This window comes from Hirundo rustica, chromosome 3 (genome assembly GCF_015227805.2).
Source record: "Hirundo rustica isolate bHirRus1 chromosome 3, bHirRus1.pri.v3, whole genome shotgun sequence".
Lineage (NCBI taxonomy): Eukaryota > Metazoa > Chordata > Aves > Passeriformes > Hirundinidae > Hirundo > Hirundo rustica.
Window position 1 is genome coordinate 16,390,170 of NC_053452.1, and position 7,277 is coordinate 16,397,446.

Genomic DNA, 7,277 nt, shown 5'->3' on the forward strand with positions numbered 1-7,277 from the left:
CGGCTCGGGGCACCGAGCGGAGCGGCCCCTACGGAGAGCGGGGGGCGGGAGGGGGTCCCGGGGCGGGGCAGCTCGGTCAGGAGACGGGTGCGGGGCACTCACAGTCCTGGCGGCGGCGGCGGCGCAGAGCACCAGCAGCAGGAGCGCAGCCCCGCAGAGCGGCTTCATGGCTGGGGCGGGGCGGCGGGGCGCGGAGAGGCCGGGGAAAGTCCTCGGGGACGCGGGCAGAGAGTGAGGCGCTGCGTGCGCGGCAGCGGCGGAGCGGTTTGTGAGCCGCCCGACAGGTTCCGCAGGTGCTGGTGGCTGCGCCGCGCCCTCCCGGCTCCCGGTTACACCTGGGACGCGCGGGGGGCGCGGCGGCTCCTCCCCGGGCCCGCCGGGCGCGCTCTTAAACCACCGCCCCCTCCTCCCCCGCACCTGGGCGAAACGGATGGGGCAGGGGCGGGACCCGCTCCCGGCCCCGGCCCGACAGCGCCTCTCCTGCGGAATGGGGAGCGGGAGCGAGAGGCGTCCCGAGGCGCGGCCCTGCCCGCTTTTGACTCGGGCCGTGTGAAACCGCCCGCCTGGGCGGAGGGGCGGCGGGCTGGGGCTGTCGCGGGGAGCCGGGGGACAGCTGCCGCCGCCGTCGAGGGGGAAAGTGTTAGTCACCGCCGGGAGCTCCCGGGCGCGTTTGCCCTGTGACCACAGGGGCAGGGGGAGCCGAGCCCGCGTCCCTCCCGCCTCGGGGCTTCCCGCGCCCGCCGCTGACCTTCGGAGCGCCGGGGCAGTTCCCGAGCTCTCTGCCCTGGCCTGGTGGCCCCCGGCCTCTTCCCTCGGGACAGGCGGGGGGTGTTTCCACTCCCCTCGCGGCGAGCTGTGAGAGCAAGCAGCGAATACTCGCACTTTGTAATGAGCTCTGTTCGCATCCGGGGGTGCCGTGTGACTACTCTGTCCTTGGCATAAATTCTGGTAACTCCTCAGTAAATTAAAAACCAGGATGCTGATCTGTATAGAGCGAACAATTTTCGTAAGGATCTTTACTGATAAGTGTTTGGTTTTATTTTCGTTTTTTCATTCCTTTGTAGAACACGTAGTAGATGTCTCTACCTCAAGGTTGCCCTGAAGATTCGTTTCTGGTGCTGCAGTACCCTCATTTCCTCACTCAAAGCCCTGAGTGCTTTGTCTCTGAGCAGCGCAGCTTTGTGGGAACCGACAAAATGGGAGGTAGTGCCAGAGCTCTGCCAGGTTCCCTAGGAGGAACACGGGAGAGCCGGTTGCCGGCTTTAAGATGGCTTTCCAAAGTGTAAAAGCAATGCCAAAATGGAAGACAAAAGATAGATATGGTGCGCCAGGAATGCTTTATGGACCTTGAGTTTATTTATTCAGTTAAAAAATACGCTTATATCTTTCTAAAAGATATATTAGCACCCTAGAAAAACAAGTTATTTTACTACGGGATAAAACCAGAATGACATTCTACCCAAAGACTTGAAGCTTCCTCTTTCCAGTTCGCTGCACAATAAAAACACGTTTCTGCTTTTTCACATGCAGAAGTTAGTAAGAGAAACTGTCTAAAAACTTTGCATGTTTGAAGCGAAATTGCCAGTGAACTATCATAGTGTTTTTGTCTCTGTGTGCAGCTGTGTTTGGGCTGTACCTGGTTCTGTATGTTGTTTTTGTCTCCAGTGCCCTGCTGCTGTCTCAGATGGGTCCATGTTAAAGGACTGCTCTTTTTATTTGCTCCTAGTACAGCCTGAATCAGAGTTTTGCAGCATTTATCTTGATTCTTTTTGTGGTTTTGCGTGGTTTCTGATTGATAAGTATATTCTTGATACGCTTGTCAAAGACACAAAAGGAAAGCTTGGTCTGGCAATATGAAAGCTTGGGAAGACTAAAGTCTCAGATATGGACTTCTTGCATTGCTTTCATCAATTGATGGCATTTTCCAGAAAGATGAGTAGGATCAATGAGTTCAGAAATGTCTGCCTTACAATTCCATGTTAAAGTACTGGTCTGTTCAAGATCAGAAGAGCTGTCTTGACATTATCAATTTGCCAAGCTGACCTACGTAAGCCTTGATAATAAGGACCAATAAATTTTATGACAGGCTCTTGCTTTTATTTATTTATTTATTTTTAATATGTAAACGTTGAAGAACAGAACAGGCTGGGTACAGCTAGTCCTCTTTCTTCTCCTGTTCATTGTTCTGTATAGATAAATCTCTGTGCCTAGTTTTACAAATCCAAATGTGAAGAAAACTATTTTTTAAAACATTGCTCAGTATTTTTGAAGGAGAATTGCTCTGTGTAAGGTCATTCACTAGGCAAGGCAGTGGAAATGAGGGACCATTCCAGCAGAGTTAATCTTACCCTCTTTCCAGGTTATTTTGAGGGTACTTTCCCAGTAGAAACAAAGCCAGTGGAGCAGACATGAGGCTAAACAGGTACAAGGACCTGGGTGCTGAAGTTTATTACACAGGCACCTTGGTGTCTGGGGGGTTGGGAGGCAGTGTCACCTTTTTGTGGTGCTTGTACCTTTCTGTTGCTGATATAAATGACCATATGCAATGGCTATTCTATATTAACTTTTCCTCAGCACACAGCTCTAAAAGGTAATTGCCTTCCATATTGGCTATAAACAGGATTATTTTATCAATTGTTGGAGATACCTTCTCTTATCAAATAGCTGACTGCTGATTAGGCAGTGCAGTGTAGGCTACTTGTGGTTTACTCTTATTAAAGCATAATTACAGCTCAGGCAAATTATAATTTAAATGCTATGAGCATATTACTGGCTCTATTATGTAGCAAAAAGAAAAAAGTTTTGGTCAACAAACTCTACATACACAAAGTATGTAAACTCACATTAGGAAAACTCACGTGCTCTGTATTTTTCTACTTTTGCTCTGTAATTTACGTCAGATCCAGATGTTTGAAGAATAAAGTATTAGTTCACTTAAATACTCAAAAGGCATTGACTCCAGGGGGAGATTCTCTATTGACTTGAGTGAATTGTGAATCAGATCCAAAGACATAAATCCGGCTCTTTCTGAAGCCAGTATGAATTAGTGTGATACTGGGATATGACGTGAGGTCATTTCCAGGTCCTCACTAGAAATTAGGTAAGTGGGCTTTGTGAAACTCCCCAGGCACAGCAAAGGGACAGAATCTGCTTTCAGGGAAAGTCGCAAGGGCGTATGAGTCACTTCTGAAGTATCAGGAAATGCAAGGTGGGGCTGTGACATGCACTGTGGTCAGCAGATCAGAGAGATGAGTGGAGAGAGCGTGATCAATGCCACTGGGGTATTTGGCAATCTCGATCTAACTGAGATTCTTCAGAGGCAGCAAACCTGATTGGCTTTGGGTGTACCCTCCTAAAGATAACCAGTCTCATCCCTAGGAAATAGGTCATGTATGATACCAAATTGTGAAGCATAGTCTTATTAATATTTTTCTAACAAAATTAATGGCTTTTGAAATTTCATTACTTTTAACTGGTTAAGGCTGACAAAGATAGAAACAACCAGAAACACTGATGCTCAAAAGTACCAACAGATATTTTTGGACAGCAGACATTGCTACTTATATCATTATGCCTTGCTCAGGAACTTTTTATTAGGACAGCTTCAGAATGTTTGCATTCAACTTTTTTTTTTTGCCAGACTTCATCATCTGCATAGAATGAAGCCTTGAAAGAACTGTAGGAAGAGGACTACATGGAGAAATTATGTACAGTACCTTGTCCATATGTGTTTCTGAAGATTCCATGTTGTCACAAATTGACGCATGCTGCTGTTCAAAGGACTGTAATAAAACTGGTGCTTCTGTGTATTTTATTTTTCATGTCTGTTTGAAAACCACCAGAAAACAGGTAAGTCTTCTTATACTGATTTGAATAATGAGAACATTTGGAGTATTGGAGAACTTAAATGTCTTGGCCATATGGAGGTGGTCAAGTATAAAGACAATAAGAAAATAAATGAGCAGGCAGGCCTTTCTGCTAACTGTCTAACTACTTCAAATGCTTTTAAAAACAAACAAACAAAAAAACCCCCAACAACAACAACAAAAAAAACAAACCCAGGAAAAAAAAAAAAAGCTATTTTACATGTTTGGTCTGTTTCTAGATTATTACTTATTTTTTTTAATAACACAGTGTGCATTTTGACAAAACTGTCATGCACACTGAAAATGGAAATTAGTTCAGAAGCAGTGGCAACCCTCACAAAGCTGTCCTCAGCTTTAGAAGCCCACAGCTTGGATCTCTACCAGGTAAGAGACCTTTGAAAGTAAGAGTAGCTACTAAGAGGTACAGGGCTGTTGGTTCAGAGGTTCATACAACTAGACAGGGTGTAGCCACAGGAGAGAAATGCTCATGCAATTAATGTATGTTCTATTTGTGTCTTTGAGGATTATAGAAACCAACCTGTCTGATACGTTGTGGCATCCTCACCTCTCTGCCAGGGCTTAGTCGTAACTCCAGAGGGTGGGGCCAGTAACAGGTTTGTCACCCTCATCTTTACGTACCTGAAAATGCATCTCCATGGCTCTGATACTGACAGCATTTTTTGAACATCTATTGTCAGCATTCAAAGGTGCTTCAAATAAACAGCATTAGATGTAAAAACTGTAATAATTCCTCATCCAGACTACTGCACAGCAGTGAGGAATCCTAATTTCATACTGTGCCCAATCTATCAAGTTTGTAGCATTTGGAAAGGGCTCAGAGGAAAACACGAGATCACAAGTCATAGTAAAAGAAGCTCTGCTTACACTGAAATTGTTTCAGTTTTGGCATCTAAGATGCTTTATTTTTTTCCCGCCTTTTAGCCATTCTCTGTGAAAGAAGATACAGACAGAACTTTGTCAAAACACTGGTTGAAAATGATTTGAGAGAGTCCTAGGTAGTTTTTAACATGCTTTATTGCGTGACAACATCTCTGGGCTGTAGGCAGAACTGAAGCAGATGGTTATACAGAGCTGGTCTCTCAATGTGGTTTTATCATTGAGTACTTCTGTCATAAAACCTGCCATTGAATTTACTTGTGCTGGACTTGTGCAGGTTGCCATGGGGCTAGTGAGGGCGTGGATTTACAGTTTGTCGGGTAACCCAGGGGCATGGCTGTACCTGGCAGCGAGCAGAGGCCATGCATTCCTCAACGAAAACAGGGCCATAGGATGCACACAGCATGCAGTTTCCAGGGAGCAGTTAACATGCTGTAAATCCCCACCCACTCTTGCCTCACTCTAATTTGTGTGCACAGTCATACCCCAAGCAAAGGTGAATAAATACACCCATGAGCTGGGGAGAAAATCTCATCCCACAAACAGCGACACAACGGACAGCAGAGTGTGGGGTTAAAAGAGCTGGGCATACCATTAGTGTTTGGCTTTTTTTGTCCCTTGCTGAAATAAATTGCTTTTGTGTTTTGACTACTTTCACAGTTCATGAGTTTCCCTTATTTTTTTTTAGTTGGCAATAGCTGTTACCAAAGTTCATCTGTTTCTCTTTGCACTTTAATTTACAGCCCTTGTACTAGGCATTTTATTGCTTCAACCTCTGAGTGAGAGAACTTTTACAACTTATGATTACTGAACTTGGTGAAACAAGAATGCTTTTTGACCTGTTGTGGAGTAATTATAGACTCCATTGCTTCTTGGGAGGGGCATTCAATGTTTAACTGTGGTAATTCTGATTTAACTGTGTGGAGCCTGGACCACTGGATGGGAGTAAAAAAAAAAAGTAAATCCTGGACTTTTTCCAGGTCAGATTTTAACTTGTCTGGTTTTAGTCTCTAAAGGGCTGTCCTTGAAGTTCTGCCTTCCCACTACTGAACTTGATGCTGCTCCTTTCCTAGCAATACAAGAGCATGGGAGCCAAATTATTTGCATATGAAAACAATTTTCTCTTGCTTCAGAAATTATAGCTCCACTACTTTTGATTAATCTTTTCATGGGGTGAGTCTTTTGAATGCTGTGCCATGCAAATATGGCTCTTGACAACAGAAAAATTTTCCTGTCTTAATTACCACGATTGTTTCATATTATAGGGGCTGTGGTCATGGACAAAGATTCAATTGTATTCAACAGTATAAAAGCAGAGACTAAATAGATACTGTGTTTGAAAGAGTTTGTGACCTGAATTATGTGACCAGTAAACTTTGAACCTGGAAAACAAGATCAGAAAGATTTGGTGAGATTTACACATTTTGCCCAGTTATAGAATCACAAGCCAGCTAGCTAAAAGTTTGAAGGCTCCCATCTATTCTTTAGCCACTCAAACAGCTATTATTTAGGAAACTTGCTTTCAGGATAAGAATTAGGATGTTATTTTGAAAGAACCAATGTTCTTCTGCTTTTTATGTGCGTAGATAACAACATTAGATATGTTTCCTGCATAATAGGTTCCTTGGATATTTTGTAGTTTAGTGTATTAATGTGTTTTTAAACATTACATCAGTGAGGCAAAGCATTTATGTTATTTACCAGATGGAATTAAACACTTTTTAGCTAATGCCATTTTATAAAAATGATTTCTTAAGTCAAATTCTTGAAACTTTCTCTGTTCAGCCACATTTTCCCCTGGAAGATTTTGGTGGTTTTCAGTTGTTTCTGAGAGGAAAGAGGAGTAAAGGAAAAGGTGGAAAGTTCCCATTTTTCGGTGTGAACGTAGGCAATCCAGTCTCTCTGCGCATGCACAGCACATGGGCAGCACCCTGGGCACAGTTGCACACACCTGCTCCTTGCTCCTGCACCTGCCTCTCAGGAAGTCTGCTGCTCTTGGCATCTGGAACAAATGGCTCCAGGGCCATGGAGGCAGAGAGGAGTCCTGTTTATTAGGGCTCTTTGCACAATTCCGCATGAAGAAATGGCATGGGCCCAACTGGGTAACAAATATAGCCATGGTTATTAAATACATGCAAATCCAAAATGCAATCTTCAGTGGCTAAAAAAGACTTAGAATATGGTGGATGATGTCAGAAGGTTCAAAAAAGACTTAAAGGAAAACACTGCAGATCATCTCCTTTCCCTTTCATGTAAAATATGCACAGCTAGTTTTGAGTTACTGATGTTGAGAGATATCATTCATCTTTTGTGGCATGATGGTGAAGACCTAACATAGTCTATCTCATTTATTTATTTTTACAGAGAAATTGGAACTCTTCAGATGAGACTACTTTGTTTCATTTACAACAAGCACACAGGTGCCAATCCTTAAAAATAAATCTTAAAGGCTTCCCCGTCTGCTTCGAATTAGTTAAGTTCATACAGGATATATCAGTCTATTTACAGTAGGAA